General features: G+C 43.7%; 1 protein-coding gene across 7 annotated transcripts in view; it reads left to right on the forward strand.

Moving 5' to 3' along the window:
* The window catches only part of ARMC8 (armadillo repeat containing 8), a 1620024-nt gene that overhangs the window by 286881 nt on the left and 1312863 nt on the right, over nucleotides 1-20280 (forward strand). The window lies entirely within an intron of this gene.

Raw genomic sequence — 20280 nt, forward strand, 5'->3', positions numbered from 1 at the left:
GACGTCAGATATGTGAGGAGAGAAAGAGAATGTGGAGTCGAAGATGACCACAAGGTTTTTTGGCTTGCAGGTAGGCGCAGGAAGAGGGCCAAGGGAGGCCGGCCAGAGAGCTGCAGGGAAGGAGGGAGTGGGTGTGCCGATAAGTAGAATCTCAGTCTTACTGGCATTAAGGCAGAGGTCGTTGGTGGCACACCATTCCTGGATAGCAGAGAGACCGTCAGAGATGAGTGAAGGGGAAGAGGAGGCCGAGGGTAGCCTGAAAATGAGCTGGGTATCATCCGCGTAGCACTGAAAGTTGGGACAGAGAGAGACGATGCGTGCGGTGAGCAAGAAGTGCCAGATACTGGTTGAACAGCCAGGGGGGAGAGGTTAGAACCCTGGGGGACACCACAGGTAGAGAAAAAGATGTCAGAGAGGAAGGAACCCAGTTGGACCTGGGAGGGTCGATTGGAGAGGAAGGAGGTCAGCCACGCCAGAGCCTGACCAGTGATACCCAGGTTATCACGGAGGCGGTTGAGCAGGATGGTGTGATTGACAGTGTCAAAGGCAGAAGAGAGGTCGAGCAAAATGAGAACACAGGGGGTGTTAGAGTCAAGGTTAGAGAGCAGATCCTCACGGATGTTCAGGAGAGCAGTTTCCGTGCTTCTGGGAGCTCTGAAGCCAGACTGATGATAATGAAGACTACCAGCAGATTCAGCATGGAGATTAAGCTGGGAGATGGTCAGCTTCTCCAGGAGCTTGCCCAGGAAGGGAGTGATAGAGATTGGGCGATAGTTAGCTGGGCAGGAGGGGTCGAAAGAGGGTTTCTTAAGAATGGGGTGCACATGGGAGTGCTTGAGGGGGGAAGGGAAGACTCCCGAGGCGAAGGAGTGATTGCAGAAGTCAGCCAGGGCAGGAGCCAGGGAGTCGATGTGGTCCTTGATCGTTTTGGAGGAACAGGGGTGAACCTGTTTTGACGAGATTTTCATAGATCGGACTTGTCTCGAAACCTCGTCAGCAGAAAAAAGGGGAAAGGCAGAGAAGGAGGGAGGATGGGTGGCTGCAGAAGGGCCAGAGGGAGAGCAGGGAATAGAGGGGGGAGGTGATAGGAGGAGAGTAAGGACAGGATGTCCTGAGTTTTTTAAATGAAGTGAGAGGCCAGAGCCGTGCAGAGGGCCTGAGAGGGGACAGGAGAGGTGGAGACTGCAACAGCGTTGGCCAGCTCCTTGCACATTTTAGAGTTCGGCCAAATTGTTAGATGCAACAGAGATGTGAGCTTGGATAAGGGCTCTCTTCTTAGTAAGAACGGAGAGCCGGTATTGCCTTTGGAGCAGGTGGCTGGCCAGTTTGTCAGAGGATGAACATGAAGCACGCCATTTCCTCTCTGCTACCCTGCACTTGCGTTTAATGGTGACGAGATCTGAGTCATACCAGGAGTTACATTTGGCTTTGGGCTTCAGGCGGATCCTCATGACAGGGGCAAGGATATCAAGGATATCAAGGGTATCAGATATAGCAGAGTGGAGATTGGAGAGGGATGTGTCAGGGTGGGAGTCAGCCGAAGGGGGAGGAGGGGGCGAGAAGGTGGTAGCGAAAGCCTCAACTGACACGTGCTTCATGGGTCGGATGACCGCGAAGGTGGGTGGCAGTGATGAGGGTGGCTTTGCCTGTGGGGAAGGGAGAGTGAGGTGGGAGGATAGGAGAAAGTGATCACTCCAGGAGAGAGGAGTGGGGAGGGGGATAGAGAGGGGAAGGTCAGAAGAGATCAGAGCATCGAGAGTGTGCCCTGCAGAATGGGTCGGCCCAGACGGGAGGATAGAGAGTGAGAGAGAGTCGCAGAGGTCATGAGAGTCCAGAGGGGGGGACAGGAGGCATCAAGATGGATATTGAAGTCTCCAAGAAAGAGGAGTTGAGAGGTTGAGGACAGGAGTGAGGAGGAGAGGTCAGCCCACTCCAAGAGGAAGGTGGAAATTTGTCCAGGTGGCCGATAGATAGTAGCCATGGTAAGGGAATGGCTGGGAGAGCGCGAGAACGCGTGGCACCCGTTGGCCTCTGTTATGTTTTTCCGCAACAGCATTCGCTTTAACGAGATTCATCACGCCTCATTTTCTGACGGTTGTAACAAACAACCAAAATCTTCGATAATCCTTTGAATATGTCTTCATCTTCGACACCATCGACGACCGGTTTTAAAAAATACAGAGACTGCGGGTCCAAGATGTCCCTCACAGACCCCCATCGAGTCTGCTTGGGGTGCCTTGGGGAGGACTACAAAATGACCAGTTATTCCAAATGTCAGACCATGACTGGAAAGGCCTTAAGGGGGTGGAAGGGGTAATTCCAGGTAGGAAAATGTATGAAATCCCCTAAGCCCCGACCTGCTAGCCCTTTGACCGACGAGTCGAGTGGAGACTCTCCTCGGAGGAAGAAGGCAAAGCGCTCTAGGTCCAGGAGTGGGTCCCACCACTCGTCATCTTCGAAGAAGTCGAAGGGAAGGCACCGGAGGTCAACTTCGTCCACTTCTTCGTCTGACGCCTCACCCAAAAGGGTTGTTTGTCCCACAAAAAAATCTACCTCAGCTGAATGAGAGGCTTTCAGTAAGGAAATGTTAAAAATCTTCGAAAAACTGGGTCATGCTCCTAGAAAGCCTTCGGAGCAAGCTGGTAAGGATAGTTCTCGCACGAAATCCCTCGAGCCCTGGAAAGCGGCCTGATAAGCATCGGGAGCCCTCGAGGCCTTCATCTGGTTGAGGTTGAGTTCCTCAACACCATTGAGACCTTTGACGCCAGCGGTGTCTTCGCCTGCCAGCCCCTCGACGCCACCGGTTTCTTCGACACCTGTCAGACCCTCAGTGACGTCTTCGACGCCCGTCAGACCCTCGACGTCGAAGCCTTTGAATATAGCTGCTCCACATACGCCTGCTGTTCCACCAAAGCAGAGCGCCTTTCCTTTGTCGGCGCCAATAAAACCTTCGACATCATCGAAGCTTACACTTTCCAAACCTGAAGAGTTATACTCTTCTTCCTAGGAAAGAGTTTTTCAAGTCACTCTCTTCAATTTATGAAGATGAAGAACGCTCTGAGGAAGAAGATGCTCCCTTCGGGTTCCAATATGCGACACCCAATGTCCCAGAGTGTATAATATCACAGGAGTCCAGAATTAAAGACTTGCATGATAGCCTACAATCTGCAAGTGGAGTAGATACTTTGCCCGAACTAGAGTTTGGAAGACCTGAGCCTGCCAAACATGCTGACGCTTCGTACAGGCAACTGATGTCAAAGGTAGTAGAGTATTTGGGCTGGAGTAGGCCACCACTTCCTTATGAAGTAGATGACCTGACCGATATTTTGGATAGAGGTCCGCAGACTGACCCAGTTCTGCCTTTTCATGGGGCATTACAGAAAAGAGTGGCTTCAAACTTTGGAAACTCTGGGGACCAAGCCGGCAGTTAACAGGAATCTGACAACAAAAAAATACCATCCCCCCAGTAGTGACCCCCGACTACCTGTCAAAACACCCCACTCCGGAGAGTCTTGTTGTACAGGCACCTACAGCTACCTCAAGAAATGCAGCATACCCTACCATCCCTCCTGATAGGAACGACAAGTGTTTAGATGGATCGGCGAGAAAGGTATTTTCAGCATGGCACTGAAATCTTCCATCTCCACTTGTGCCCTGGTAACATTTTCGTACATTCTGTGGGATTGCATATCTATGGCGGCAGAGCATATTCACGAGGGGGGAAGAAAGGGATGGGTTCTTGGCTATTATTAAGGACAGCAAAGAAGCCAGTTGTGAATCCCTTCAATCAGGATTGCATACTGCAGATAGTGTTAGCAGGTCCATGGCCACCAGCAATGCCATGCACAGATTTGCGTGGTTGAGAAAGTCTGGTTTTGCACCGGATGTGCAATCTAGGCTTCTCAACATGCCTTTTGACTGGTCTCATCTTTTTGGCAACAAGGCTGACGAGAGCCTTGAGAAGTTGCAGACCTCGAAGGCGGCAGCCAAGTCGTTAGGCGCTGCCGTTAGGCAACCTCAGCCTTTTCATACTAGTGGACAACCTTGGAGGGGTAGATCTTTTTATTTCTATTCCTCAGTTGGAAGGGCAAGAGGATTGGGCAGTCAAAGAGGCCAAAGAAAAATTCCTTGGGGTGGACGAGGTAGAGGTGCTATGCCAGCTCAAGCAGCAGCCTCCTTACCATCGGCCTCTTCAACAGCCGCTACAAAACCACTTTGAGGTCTTCAGCAGTTGCAGTTCATCTGTGGAGGGCAGACTGACTCTGCATTTAGAAGAATTGCGAGGCATTACTTCAGATGCTTGGGTTCTAGAACCTGTAGCCCACGGTTACTGCCTTCCTTTTATAAGATGATCTCGGAACAATCCACCGGTGGAACCGCTCTTTGATGATTCCGGATCCGGTCCTTGTGCAGGAAGTTTTAACCCTGCTTGAGAAAGGTGCTATAGAACCTGTACCTATAGCGGAGAGGAACAAGGGATGGTACTCCCCATATTTTTTGATCCCCAAAAAGGACGGAGGACTGATACCCATCTTGGACCTGAGATGCTTGAACAAGTTCCTCAGGAAGGACAAGTTCAAGATGTTCACACTTTCTCAGATGCTTCAGGACCTCCAACTTCAGGATTGGATGGTGTCATTGGACCGCCAGGATGCTTATTTTCATGTGCCAATCCATCTCAAGCACAGAAAATACCTGAGGTTCGCGGTTGGCTGTTCTTACCATCAATTTTGAGTTCTGCCTTTCGGGCTGACCTCCGCCCCAAGGGTTTTCACCAAACTGATGGCGGTAGTGGCAGCGAGTCTCAGGAGAGTGGGGATTCAGATCTACCCATACTTGGAGGATTGGTTGTTCCCCCAAACAAGCCCTGGATCATCTCAGTCACCTGCCACTCTCTTCACAGATTGGGCTTCTCCCTCAATTACAAGAAGTCCCACATGAAACCTTCTCAACAGTTCTAGTACATCAGGGCTGTTTTAGACGCATCCTTGGGAAAGAGCTTGCTACTAAAGGTGAGGGCTCAAGACATTCTTCAGATGGTTACCAAATTCCAGAGTGCCCAGTTTCTTTCAGCCTTCGATTTCTTGAGGTTGCTCAGCCACATGGCATCCTGCATTTTTCTGGTGCAAGAAGCCAGCCTGAGAATGAGATCCTTTCAATGGGCTCTAAGAACACAATGGTCCCAGTTCTCAGGATAGATGTCGGACTGACTTCAGATCCCGATCAAGGTCTCACAGGATCTTCTGTGGTGGGCCTGTGAGGACAATATTTTGAAGGAGAACATTTTTGGCAACCATGGCCTTAGATAACGGTAGTGACGGACGCCTCACTCACGGGGTGGGGAGCCCATGCCAACGATCTGACAGTCAGCGGTCGTTGGTCTCCAACTACATACCAACCTTTTGGAGATGATGGCAATCAGACTGGTGCTGAAGGCCTTCCTGCCCTCTGTACTGGGAAAGAATGTCCTGATAATGACGGACAATACAGTGGCCATGCATCCTCTCAACAAGAGAGGAGGTGTAGGGTCACTACCACTGTTCAGAAAGGCAATGCAGCTTTGGTTCTGAGCAATTCACAAAGGAATCTGCCTATCAGCAGTTAACCTAGCCAGAGAGGAGAACATGGCGGCGGATGCTCTGAGCAGGCAGAGCACAGTCTCCCACGAGCAGGAACTAGCTCAGGAAGTCCTTCAAGAGATCTTCATCCTCAAGTTGATATGTTCGCCACCAGTGTCAACCAGAAGTTTGAACTGTATTGCTCCAGGGAATTTCCCCCAAGAGGTGCGCTAGGGGAGGCGTTTGTGGTGGACTGGGAGTTTCTACTCCTGTACGTGTTTCCTCCAGTCACTGTCATTCCCCATGTGATCAGGAGGTTGAGAAAGTTCAGGAAGCACATGATCCTAATTGCCCTGGATTGGGCCAGGGACTTGGTACCCGTAACTTCTAGACATGTCCATCTGTCCTCTAATACGTCTTCCACAGAGAGAGGACCTTCTCTCGCGAGGGGAGGTTTGGGTTCTCCATCCAGAGGTCAACATTCTCAACCTTCACGCTTGGTTTCTGAAAGGTTGAGATATAAGGATTTGGGACCTCCCGGATGACGTGATGGAGGTGTTGCTTTCGGCTAGAAGACCAGCAACAGAATCTTTGTACTGTTGCGGTTGGAAAAGGTTTTGCAACTGGTGCAAGGAAAAGAATGTAGATCCTTTTCTGTGTAAAACTCTGGACGTATTGTCCTTCCTTCTATCTTTAGCCAATTTGGGTCTCCAGATTGGTATCATTAAATGGTATTTGGCGGCGCTGTCAATTTTTAAGCGCTCGTCAGAGGAATGTTCTTATTTCAAAATGCCACTGGTAATTCAATTCCTGAAAGGACTCCTTAATGTGTATCCTCCTTCTCCTTTACAGGTTCCGGTTTGGGATCTAAATCTGGTTTTAAAGTTTTTAATGTGTGCACCATTTGAACCCCTGCACACGTGTCCTCTAAGGTTATTCACCATTTTATTGGTTGCTCTCACATCAGCACGCAGAGTGAACGAGTTGCAGGCACTGTCAATAAAGCCACCCTTTACAGTCTTCTGCAAGGACAAGGTAGTCTTGAAGGTCAAACCTTCATTTTTACCGAAAATCATTTCAGATTTTCATTTGAACCAGAAAATGATCCTGCCTTCCTTCTACCCTCCACCTCACCCTGGTAAGGAGGAGGAAAGTCTTCATTGACTGGATCTTAGAAGAGGTTTAAGCTTTTACATTTCGAGAACATCCAAGATGCGGTTGGATGATCAGTTATTCATAGGTTATACTGGACACAAATTAGGTCAGACTGTTACCAAGCAGACCTTATCTAGGTGGATAATTTTGGCAATTACTGAGTGTTATAAACTGGCATGGAAAGACCCTCCTGAAGGTTTGCAGGCTCATTCCACCAGGGGCATGGCTACATCTACAAACCTTCACATGGGAATTCCTATTAGGAGTATCTGTGATGCTGCAACATGGTCATCATTGCACACGTTTACTAAACATTATGCTCTGGATGCCTCCCATTCTCAAGATGTTGTTTTTGTCAATGTAGTACTTTGTTCTGTCCTTTAAAATGTGTAACATATATAACATTCTACACCCTCCTCCAATCATAAATCCTGCTTTGCGAGTCTTTCAAAGTCCAATCATAAATACTGCTTTGAGAGTCTATCAAAGTTGAGGAATATGTTGGAGGACACAATCCATTTGAAGAACAAGTTACTTACCCATGGTAACGTTTTTTCGACTGGATGTTCCTCCAACATATTCCTCATCGCCCTCCCAACCTGCCTCTCTGTAGAATTCCCTATGCTATTAGAGCTTCCGCTCCACCAAGGCTGAATACGGTCATGTCCGTATTTATGGGCATTTCTGCTGCATAGGAGGAGGAAAAACAGAACTGAGGCCAACATGCACCGCGCATGCTACATGTACTCTCCGATAACGTCACCTTTGATGGAGGCCCTCGAGCGACATCGACTCGACGTCATCGACGCACGTCGCCCTCTGCTGAAAAAGTGTATCAAGTCAGCTGAAGCTGGACATTGCATCTCAAAGATGAGGAATACATTGGAGGAACATGCAGTCGAAAGAACGTTACCATGGGTAAGTAACTTGTGTGTTTAGGTGGATCATCCCGCTTCACCTACTAACCCAACCCATCTTCTCATTTGCAGATCCGCCAGAGCGCCTTGTGGGATGTTTTTACCCATGCATCCAAGCCCTACCATAAAACTGTGCAGTACTGGCATGGAAAACACCATGATGGCCAGAACTCCCCAGAGAGTGCACAGGGAAAACATGAAGAATAGGCTGCCACCCATTTTTGCCTATGTTGTGAGCACAGGAGGGCACTGCCTAAAACCACCATTGGGCTACACACACAGTAGCCTGAAACCATTGGGAATGGCAATGCTGATTGCCAAAAAGCAACTCAGAACTGTGGGGAATTCATTTTCTTAATCCCAAAAATGGTTGCATTACCAATACTCACCACTATCAGGAAGCCGGCTTTTTAAAACCACCAGACTTTTGTGTAAAACTGAACAAATGAAACAAAACCAGACCAAGGAAAGACTTGCTAAGAGGTGGATACAATGTAAAACTATATTCTGAAATGACTTGAAGGAAGTAATTATTTAATGTATAGGTAAAAATTGTCAGTTTGATTTGAATGTAGAAAACTGGGAACAAAAAGTGACATTTAGCTGAAACCTGGCTTAATGAAACTGAATTTTGCCTGACAACTACTCCCGACAGGAGTTGAAACTGGATCAACAGCCACTCTTCCCAGGCCTAGCTGTATCCTGCTGCCCTTTGCCAAAAGGAGTTGACACCTCTCGGATTAGATTAGGGGTGGAGCACCTGGGAACTGGAAGAGACCGAACATTGCAACTTCCTTGACTCAGGCAAATGTTATATTGGGGGCGTCGTAAAATAGCTTCCTCTTGGGAGAAACTGGGGGGCAGCTTGTGCCTCTGTGAACAAGCTGGCTTGGGGGAAGTGGATAAACCAGTTATTCCACCATGTGATGTGGGAAGCCACAACCCTTTTTGACCAGGGCATAATTTAAAAAAAGATGGATAATTCATAGTACGGACTTGTCAGAATTATATAAGTAATACCATTATTCTTCTGATTTTTCGGTGCACATTTTAAGAGGCGTTAGGACCCTGTGGTGTATTCTGGGGGGTTGCTAGCGGAAAATAGGGTCTCACTCACTGTATGCATGTTAAAAATCTGACACTTTATCATCTGTAACCCATATCCCTGGTGCACATTTGTGTAAAATCTGGAAAGGTTTAGAGGTCGTTATCTGGATGAAAAGGGGAGAAATCTGTCATCAGTGGACACGACATCGACACGACATCGTACAAAGACAGGGATCAGATGGTTTGGTGCTACAGAAAATATGTTAACTGGACCTATAATATTAGAAAAATGGTACATATGTATTTGGGTCAGAAATAGATTTGTGTGCAATCTGACAAGGGGAGGTTCCTCTGACCATAAAACCTACAGCATCACTCTGACTCACATTTCCTTCCCCCAATCAAGGGAGAGAGGAGGAATTGGCCAATGATAAGTGAGAGGGGCAGGTTTAGTTATGACCAACGCACACACCCACTTTCCAAAACACATAAAAAGAGACTGCTGGGACAGGTAGAGAAATTCAATTCCATTTACTGCGGAGCATGCTGACTGACGACTTCACATCCAGAGATCCAGACTTCAAATCCATCAATCTTCAGAACCTGTAGCAGAAATTAACTCCTGAATTTGTAGCATAGAGGCCTGAATCCACCAGCTGAATCCTCTTCAGCAGGCCTCAAAACTAACCAAACTATTCAACAGCCGGGTGAGCTGTTTGAAGTTTTGCCGAGAATTTTTGCAAGAACTTGTAGCAGTACCCAGAAAGCAGTGTTACATCCAGAATCCAGAGAGGCTAGACCAGCAGAGCAGAGCTGACCCAGATCGCTGTGAGCAGAACCGGTGCCTGATTGACCCGCCGAGCAGACAGAACCGCAGCCGGACGTGTTGACCAGATCCGTGACGAGGCCCAGTTCAAATTTATATTGTGAGTACCGAGCAGAACTGTGCAGAACCAATCTCTTAGTTAAAATAATCTAATCCAAACTATTTTAACCTAAGTAGAACTGCCTCCTAGAAATCGTGTCATCTGTCATTTTTAAAGCTGCACAACTGTCACCTGTCAATTCTGCAGCTGCAAGCTGTCACCTGTCATTTTGAGTTTACTTTAAATCCGAAAAACTACCGTTATTTAATCGTCCGTATCGCTGGAACCGTTTGGGCTAGGAACGAAATTTAACTTTCACCTGAAAGCTTAGAATCTAGGCTTTCCGACGAACCTAGAACCTACTCCCTATACTTTTCCCGTAATCGCGAGACACGCACTCGTGAAATTTACCGCGATTTGCTATTTGGCCCGATTTCTTCATCTGTAGAAATCAGCAGCATTTTGCTTCTCTTTGCTAAAATTCGTTTGCAATCTGCTAATCATTCATAGAGTATTGTTAAAGTGAGCCTGAACTAATATAAAGTAGCCATCACTTATCCTGAACCTCTAGAGGGAATTAAAAGCAATTTTAGCACCTTTTCACTTCCTTGCAAACCACATTAAAGGAATTCGCCTGTGTTTAAAACTCATCCCTGTTTTCTCTAAGCTTGCTGGGAGAACTGGAACTGTGTATTGCATTATAAAGTGTGATTTGTTGGGATTCTTGAAGACTGTGTGCTCTCCTTCCATTTCTTGTATTGCATAGGGGGGAGTGAATTGTCAAAAGAAAAAGTGATCATATTACCTTTTGCTAACATCATAACAAGTTATTTCTGTACTGCATTTTATTCCACCTTGCGTTTCCTTGAACCATATAAAGCATTCTTTCCCACCTTATTCTTCTGTTACTATTCATAAGTTACCTCTTGCGGACTACTGCTCATATTCTGAAGTGTGATATCAGTTATCAATTGGTTTATAAAGTGTGATAGATATATATTGTTGAATTGTCCAAATAAACCGTTTAATTTGCAAAACAAACCTACTTCTTGGCTCTGTGGGATTCTAAGAGGGGGGTGTTATACAAGGGTTGTCATCCAGAGTACTGAACTGGATATAAAAATACATCAATAAGGGTTTTCCTCAGCATCCCAGACTAGGCATTGACTTAGCTGTGGTGTTGATTGAATATTGCTTACAGCCTGGGGACCAATTCCGCGCGGTACAAATACCTTTACCATTTAACATTTTACCTGTAAGTCCTTTCAGAAGTGGTCTAATATATGTATTGTAATAAAAAATCCAGGCCCAACAATTACAGACGTCTAAAAAGAGCTGCATTCATCTCACTGTCTCAGGTGTTTGAAATTTCATGATCACTTCTACTCAGGTGTCACTTTTCTCCTTTCTTGCGAGATTAGCTGTCCTGGATACAGGACCTCTTACTGTCAATACTGTAGTTTCTCTTTATCCACTCTGTATCCTTTTTCTGCTAATACTGTCATTAGTTGAACTGAATCTTCTCTGCATTTTTCTTCTGTCTCGCTGCCCACTAATATGTCATCTACGTACTGTATTATTGTGCTCTCAAGTTGTACACTACCTAGGTCCATCTGAAGAACCTTTTTGAAGATCAATGGGGACTCTCAGTACCCCTGTGGTAATCGTGCATGATTCCACTGCTGATTGCTATACATAAATGAGGTCAAATCTTGGGAGTCCTCGTGGTGGAATTGAAAAAAAAAATCTTTCTTTAAATCTGTACTGTAAAATATTCAGCTGTAGCTGGGATGTTACTCAATATCGTGGCTGGATTTGGAACCAGAGGAAACTCTGCTTTAACCATATTGTTTAAGGGGTGTACATCCTGCATAAATCGCCACAACCCACCCCCTCGTTGATTTATTTACTGGGTACACAGCCATGTTACATGTGGAATCTGATGGTACTAGTATTCCCTGCTGTACTAAAGCGAAAATGTTTTCAAATCTACCTTCATCTGCTTCTCTGGACATGGGGTACTGTTTTGCTCGTGGTAAAATTGCTGCCGTTTTAACCTTTATTTGAACTTCTCCTGCTCCACTCAATAGACCTGCGTCATATTTACTGTTATTGCATAAGGTGCACAGCACTTTTTCTAAATCTTCCTGGAAGAATTACGGTTTCTTTTTTACCAATACCATTGTCTGTGGTATTTCACTATTCTCTACTTTCATCCAAAAGGTGAGACTAATAAAGAATACGAATTTGTCTGAATTCTCATCTATAAACAACTCCTCATCTGTTAGTCTGTACCCTTCATCAAGAGCTATTACTGTTCTCCATGCTCTTTTTTTTGTCATCTGCCCCATGAATAATCACCCTTTCCTCTCCCACTATCACTCCTCTAGTTCTATGGGAATAACCTGTCCTTCCTCGTCATCAATAGGTAATTCTGACCTAAACAGAAATTCGTCAGGAATCCTTAGTAATTTACCTATCAATCCAGGAAGCCATGCTAACAAAATATTTATCCATACAAAAATACTTCTGAGCCCAAAGGGGCATCTCATAATGCTTTCTGGCCTGTACATGCTAATATAAATTCTCTTACATTCATGTAATGTATTCCTGGAGCAGAACCTATTGTTCCTTTCTTGGTGAAAGAGATATTCATCTTAAGTTTTGTCATCAAGTTACGTCATATGTTAACTGACGTCTGTCATAGATACGTCATGTTCTCCTATTGAAATTGGTAATTCATCAGTAAAAGGAACCAAACTCGTAGCCCCAGAGAATCCCTGCACATTCCTGGCAATGCCAGACATTGGGTACTTTCACTCTCGAGCACAGGAACGAGTCGCTCCCCTGTCTACAAGAAATGAAAAAATGTCTTGCCTCCTATTGTTACCCTGACCTTTTGTTCCTTAGGAGTCTGGTGTCACTGATACTACTGAACGCATTAGACCGCACTGTGGCCTTTCCTATTCTGGATATAAATTCATCCCTGTACCTGTAAAAGGATTTCCTCCCACCACTGTTACACTCCCTATCCCTGATGTCGGTGTTTGTGGGGCTCCTGTATTCGCATTCCATTGTGGCATCGTCGTCTGTTGTGCATGTACTTGTGTTTGCATAGGCGCTTGCTGTGGTTGCCCTTGTGGCAACTGTGATTTCAAAGGAATCTGCTGTTTTTGCTGCATTTGCGGCGCACACGTCTGATACTGCCTGGGATCTTGCCCATAATACTTTTAGTTCTGTACTATACAGCCTGTCCCCCCTCTTGGAGCTTGACAGTTCTGCTGCATACCCCCTCTACTTCTACATGTGCGGGCCAAATGTCCCATTCTTCCACAATTCCTTCCAACTTGAGTAATTTGTCCCCCCATCCAATCATTCTGTACAGTTTCTATTTCACTAGCTTTATCTTACTCTCCTATTTGTCTCTTAGTCTCTTCTTCTGTCTCTATCAGTTTGACTCTTCTCTCATTACACTCCTCATTTTTACTGCGTCCGGACTTATAATTGCATACTTTTAATCCTACTTTCTTCTGTAGCATCTTCACGGCTATAGACGGGGGGTTCATAAATCGGACTAATATACCCCGGCATTGCTTTTATCTCCTTTAAAGGATCGAATCCCTGTTTCTCAGTGTCTGTACTCTTATATCCCTCATGCTGATTGGGCATCCACTCCCTCTCGTGTGGGTCTTCTCTCTCACTGTGACACATTTTCCATAGCTCTAAAATGACTAACCTTTTTGCAACTTCTTCCCTGTGTACACAGCATTTAAATATGTTGTCATGTGTTGCAATACTGTTGTTGATAGGGAACCCTCTTGGCAAAGGCATGAACATTTTGTCAGCCGTGCCTCTTACCCATTCTGCATATTAATCTGAGGTGTATACCTCAGTAATGTTTTCCACAAATGTAAAAGAGGAGTGTCCTTCATGACAAGTCGTTTTTAACTAACAGTACTGACCAGACCTTTTATTCTGCTATTACTTTAATTATATCGGAACAATCAATTCCGGCAAACACCATCAATCGCTGCCTATTCCTCAAAAAATGTCCAATTCTAGACAATAATATTTTCTTTGCTCTTTTATTATTGTTCTATCTATTTTCGCTATCCTGCTGTTTTATTGACAACCTAAGAATCTTATTTTGCTCTATTTCCTCCCTCTGTTGTTATCCTACTATGATTGATTGTGCCAGTCGCTTGTTTTTAAGGTCTTATAAACAGCTAGATTATTACTATCGTTCTGTGTTTCTATTCAACAACAAATCATCTATTTACACTAACATAATTTATAACACCAAACAAATGTGCACAACAATTTCTACGATCATCTTTCTATACTTTCTCTAGTAAAAGAATCTCATCTCTGTTTTAGCCCATTTTTTAGTGTGTAACGCATTCTTTGCGTCAGCCTTGCCTCAGGAATCCTCTCTAAAAATACCCCTCTTACAGTTTAATGTGTAATCCTCTATCTCTTGAAGAAAAGCAATCGAGGTGATCTCACTCTTAAAACCAATCCTGTTTCCTTACTATATATATATTTACCCTTACAATACAATCACTCCCCTTTTATTTTCCACTTTCAATGTATACTTAAATCTGTTGTTCAGTACGAGCCCTTCAGTTTCGACGATTCCCCATTCAACCAGTTTGCCTTCAGTCCGCCGTCACCTGTGAGGACCGGACAGGAATTTCTTCAGTCACCTGCAAACCATCTTGTTTCACACACGTTTTCCCCTGTCTCCACAGGAAACTCTGCGATCTTCTAGCTAATGGTGGAAGACGTCAAAAATCCGAGAGTCTGGATGTGAACCATCTGCACCGCTACCAAAATGTGCAATAGCACCTGGAGAGTTCCAAGTGCCGAATTGGATTACCAAATAAATGATCTCGGCCCCAAATAACTGGACAGACTCAAAGAATTTGGCAAAATGCTACTTTATTATCAGTTCAATAAAGTAGGGAATCTTGGCCAACAAACAATTTGTACCTCACACCCTCGTGTATTTCAATTACACAAAAGGCTTTATACCTCAATGAGTGTCGGCTACGACGTCATCCTACGTGGAAAACAGTAAAAACCTATAGGGTGGTGGGATTGGTTAAGGGAAAATATATGCCTATAGTTCATATAAGTGTTGATATCATCATTGGCTGCACCTTATCTGGTAGGCACGCCTTGAACAACCTTTATGTAAAATACAGATACTAGCATACCAGCAGCGGATAGACTTCTTCAACAATGTATGGTTCATCATTACTTAGACCCTCATGATTGGTTGGCACTCTCTCACCAACCTTGGACATTCGGCACATTAACAGCACGTAAGCAGCGAAAACCAGATGCAGGAGAACAATGTCGGACACATGCATTTCTTAGCTAATTCACCTACCCTCTCTCATCAGTTAGGCCCTAAGCCAAGGCTTCCTCTTTGTAGTTGACTTTGCTGGCTCTTCTCTTCCTCCGAACTTTAAAGGGAGTGACGGTATATTGCTCTCTTCGTCTGGAGCTTTATGAATAGGTCTTACTAGTGTTATATTTCCTACTTTAGCAAGCTTCTACATTGTCTTATCTACCTTGCGTTTCTGCGTACATACATCTACTACATCTCTTGTTACTTATGGTCTAGGTGTACATGGTTTTCTTCATATTCGCATATATGTTTACTTTCGTTAATTCAGTTACATCTTCATTCTTTTGACATCCATACATCAGGTTTAGTGCGCCCACATGTCTTCTCTCTCTTTTGTGGCGTCACTTCTCTTCATTAGACTTTACTTATAATTCTTCTATATCCATTGACGTCTACAAGCACATGTCTACCGCCTCAGTTCGAGGGCATATTCGATACGGGTTTTCTGAGTGCATAAAGTCTTTCATACCTTCGATGTGGTATTGGGATGATACCAGGTGTCATGCACAGTGTTCTCTTGCTGTTCTTCCAATATGACCAACGTGAGGGGGTGGGCTATATAGATGACGTGTACATCTGCCTCTCTACACAAGTAAGAGACAACTATTTGGTTGCGCAGCCAGTACTGTATCTGTATTTGTTATTTCATAGCACTGTCTTACATCTACTTGATATACAGTTGCACCACGACTTCCACTCATGCAGTGCTCTATTTTGTCCCATGGTGGCTTTTAGCTGCATCTTTGAATATAGCCACTGTTTTAATCCTGTGTTCATCCTAGCGATTTCTTTTTTTTTTTTTTTTGTTTAACTTCAATGGCTACACTTTTAAGTTTGCCTCTGAGTTGAATTCTGCGACTTTTTGAATGTAACCACTGTGTTGAATTTCAAAAGTTTTTTTTAAAAATGTTGCCACTGTGTTAAAATCAACTGCCCTTTGAGTATAGGAATTATGTTGAAGTTAGCTACATTTTGAACGCAGCCATTATGTTAAAATGTAGCCACATTTGAATATAGCCACTGCGATGGATTCAGCTGCCGTTTGTGTATAGCACCTGTCATATTTAGCTTCATTTTTTTACTACTTCCTCTGTGCCATATTTAGCTGCCTTTAAGTATAACCGCTGTTAAATCTAGCTGCATTTTTAGTGCAGCCACTGTTAATTTAGCTGCCTATATGGACATTGTTATTATATCTAGCTGCATTTTTGAGTATAGCCAATGTGCTATATTTAACTGCATTCTTGAGTATAGTGTGTCAAATCTAACATTGCTACTGATTCTCTGGAGGAAAGCTTCTCTTACGCGGCCAGGGAAAGGCAGAAGGGATCTGACTCTGACCCTGGAGGTGGCTGTCTGCAGGCGTAACATGTAGGGGAGGACAAACACTAGAGAGGCAGGAAAACACTGAATCAAAATAAACCTTCTGATGTTATTCTTAATGACCCCCATGCGCCTTTTCCACATACCTGTCTGGCCTATTGTGATGCAGATAAATAATTCCCAGGTTTTCTTGACCAACAACCTTATTTACCTCCTCCACCTTTTTTTTACTACTGAGAGGATGAAGAGGGATGGAACAATGAGGAAGAGGTAAGAAAATACTGCGTTCTAGTATTTGGAAAGTTTTTAACTAATGCTGGGAACACACGGCTGAACGTAATAGTAATGATGCAGAGACTTCAGCGGAATGCAGCTTGTGCAAACGCTGGTTGGGACGCCGGATGCATGCATACTGTGGAAGGCAGCACAGAGGCTGATGAGAGACCCGGTCAAGCAAAGCTTACCGCTTTATTGCTAAAGGCAGCTGTAGCCGCCTGAAGCAAAGAAAGATAAAGTGGGTGCCAAGCAGCTAACAGAATGCACCCCCTCCTCCGCCAGTCAGCGAAACGAAGGAGAAGACGACGGAAGGAAGCGAGGAAGGTCAGAGCTGCCAGGTAAGCCCCAAGAGAGCAAGTGGGTTTCTAGAGCACTTGAGAGCGTATGTCACATATCATTAACAACGCGAAAATGCCCAGCTAAAATATTTGGAGTAACTCATACAAATGCGAACAGTGTTAAGAAAGGGTTGGTGACCCAAATCTTGGAAAGAGTGAGTGATACAAATGCAAACAGTGTGAAGCAAGGGTTGGTGACCCAATGTTTGGAAAAGGACATTGACACAAATACGACAAGTGTTAAGAAAGTGCAGGTGACCGAATATTTGAAAAGAGGAGTTGATAAGAAAGGGTTGGTGACCAAATGCATGGAAACTGACATTGATACAAATAAGAACTTTGCAGAGAAAGGGTCGGTGATCCAATACTGGAAAAGCATTATTTCTTAGATGAGAGAAAGAGTGAGTGGAGTATGGAAAAGTCTTGGCAGGATAGTGAGCAAGGCAAACAGCGAGTCTGGGACTCACATCCATGAAAGGATTTAAAGCCCTGGAAGGAGAGTACACCAGGCACTGTGCCATTCTGGGACCCGCACCCAAGAAACAGAACTGCGTTATCCTGGCAGGAGAGTAAACCAGTGGTGAGAAGAGAAGTAAACCTGAAACCATGGAACAGTAAAAGGTAAGACCCATAACCCTTTTAAGGATCTGCGGTAGTCGTAATACCCTGGCAGGAGAGTACACAAGGGGTAAAAAGAGGAACAGCCAAAGGAAAAGGGAAGAACCATACCCCTTCTAAGGTTAAACTGAAGATTCAAGAAAGCTGTGTATTAAAAGAAGACTCAAGGGAAGAATCTCTCTCCTTGAACTGTGATTAAGTGACTTTTAAACTACCAGAGGAAATCTAGGGGAAGGGAAGACCCCTTTCCTGGTGGAATTGTATTCCTTTGTTTTTGACACATTAGAACTTTGTTTTGCACTCCAAGAGAAAGCTACAAGTACCTAGCTTATAGAAATCCTCTTTTTACACTTAATATTAAGTTTTGTGGGTAAGCGTCAATTTAGTGTTTTGGACACAGGACGGAGGTCACTCTTCCTAACATCCTGACACAAACATTCCTTAGCTTCGTTGAGGCAGGTAAACCCCTCTTAGGATTAGGGATAGATGGGGTTTCTCCCAACCGTCTTACATTTTTGTGATGACTAAAAGTTTATAATCCACGCTTAACATGCCACTACTGTGTCCGAGTCTTACTCTTGGTCCCTTACAATAGCCACAGTTTTCCTGTTAGCTGCGCTTTTAAGTATAGCCACTGTGGTATATTTAGCTGCATTTTGAATATAGTCACGGTGGTATATTTAGCTGCATTTTGAGTATAGCCAAGCCAATATGGTATATTTAGCTGCATTGTTTTTGAGGATAGCCACTGTCTTATATTTTGATGCATATATTTTTTTTTTATTAAAGGTTATTTATTTGCGCACAGCAGTTTGATTTTTTAACAATAGCCATACCAATACCTAAGGTGTCAAAAAGGTGACAGATGTATGATAAAGAAACATGTACAGTACAGTATAGTCAAACAGCCTTCTGCCCTTTGAAGATTATGCTTTGGAACATTAAGTACATACATAAATTTGCTACACATTTTAAACATTATTTATAATATTGTTTATTTGTAGTGTTTAATGAGGGCAGCAAAATCTTCAATATATCTATTAAATATCCATTTAATCCTCATCTCGTCAGAGCACACCAAGGAATACAAGAACATGATTTCCAGTGTGAAAAATGCAACCAATAATCCTCAGATAACACAAGTGTTGTTAGCAATGCGCGCTTTTGCACTATCAAGTGTTTGGCATGCCGTAGTTCAGTTTTATGAGACATTCGTCCATAGTGAGTCTCTTCAACAACCACCAATCAGGAGCCTTACTTCCATGATCCAAAGACAGAAAGCAGAGGACATTAAAGAAAGATCACTGCAGAGGGTCCAACTGGGGTATGTAGATGTTTTGAATTATCTGATCAAGAAACAGCTTCTTGACCCTTGCATACTGGATGAAGGCAAGCGGAATCTCATATTTTTAGCAGTAATATATGGTCGGCCGAAGATTTTGGATTACGTGTATGAAAAGGTATTCACAAAGCCTGATGTAAATATTGATCGATAAGATGGCCAAAGAGGTTATCATAGAGTTTATCAAGGATATTTAGGATCATGCCTGAAGCATGTAAAGAGGGAGGTGCTGTAGTTGTGATCAGCGTGTCTCACTAACTATCATGAATAAAACAAATCTGACTGACCACTATTTGAGGTGGTCATAAACTGGTGATTCACCCTTAGAGAACCAAGATCAAATTAATCTTTAATAGAAATTCCTATTTATAGATCACTTTGCTCTTTTTCCATTAGATCAAATGCAGCCCTATTGTTGTTGTTTTATTTCATTATATAGGCTTAGGCAGGTCACTAAAAGTGAATTATCATTAATTATTTCTCTCTGCCCAATTCATTCCTGGCCTGACTTACTCCCACCACAACATGATCTTTGATACACCATTTAAGGGACTTATGTCCTGCAGGCCTAAAACATGGTCCACCATTTGTATGGGGCTTTGCTATTATTGTCGCTTCTCCATGCCAAAATAATTTCTAATGTTGCCCCTATTAGGGGCTATTTAAGAGACTGTTCTATAGCTCCACTCCTGGACTATTTATGGGGTAGGGGATTCTTCAAAATCATCCTTATTTATATTGTTTTGATTATCTTGATCAGTGCTCCAGATAAGATTTTGAGGTGGGAGTATTTTACGCATAATTTTTCAAATTAGAGCGTAAATGCAATTTCAAGAGAGTAAAAATTAGTTTTCTCCTCTGCAAGAGAGTAAAACTTATCCAACACATACGTTATGGGTATGAACACATTTTAAAAGGGTGCACGCTTTATTGTGTTGCTCGCTTAGCTGTCAGAGATTTGGTCTTTCAGTTGGAAATTCACCATCATGCATAAGAAGGCTATGCTGCTGATAAAAGAAATGCTACATTGCCATCTAGTGGTGGAAAGTATGTTTTTTTAATGAATAAATCAAAGCGTACACTGTACGCAGTACAAAATTAAATGGTCCGTATTTGCCATATTTACATGCGTAAAAGGGCAAGATACGCACATTAACTGGTAGGCTGATCTTGATCATTAGAACCATTTTTTTACACCTCTCTTACTACCATACTTAAACTTACAACTTCTCAAATTAGAACTAGATTCCATGCTGTGATATAACAGTATTCAGCCTTAACATCCCTTCTCCAGTGCTTCTAAACAGTACAATATATAGAATACTGTGTATAAATAGCAATGTGAAAAAGTACCAAAGATGAGCCAAATTACAGTAGTACATATTCTAATCTACTAATCATTAATACATAGTTATTTTAAAAGT

The sequence above is a fragment of the Ambystoma mexicanum genome, chromosome 9 (assembly GCF_040938575.1).
Source record: "Ambystoma mexicanum isolate Mex_15411 chromosome 9, UKY_AmexF1_1, whole genome shotgun sequence".
NCBI classification, from domain to species: domain Eukaryota; kingdom Metazoa; phylum Chordata; class Amphibia; order Caudata; family Ambystomatidae; genus Ambystoma; species Ambystoma mexicanum.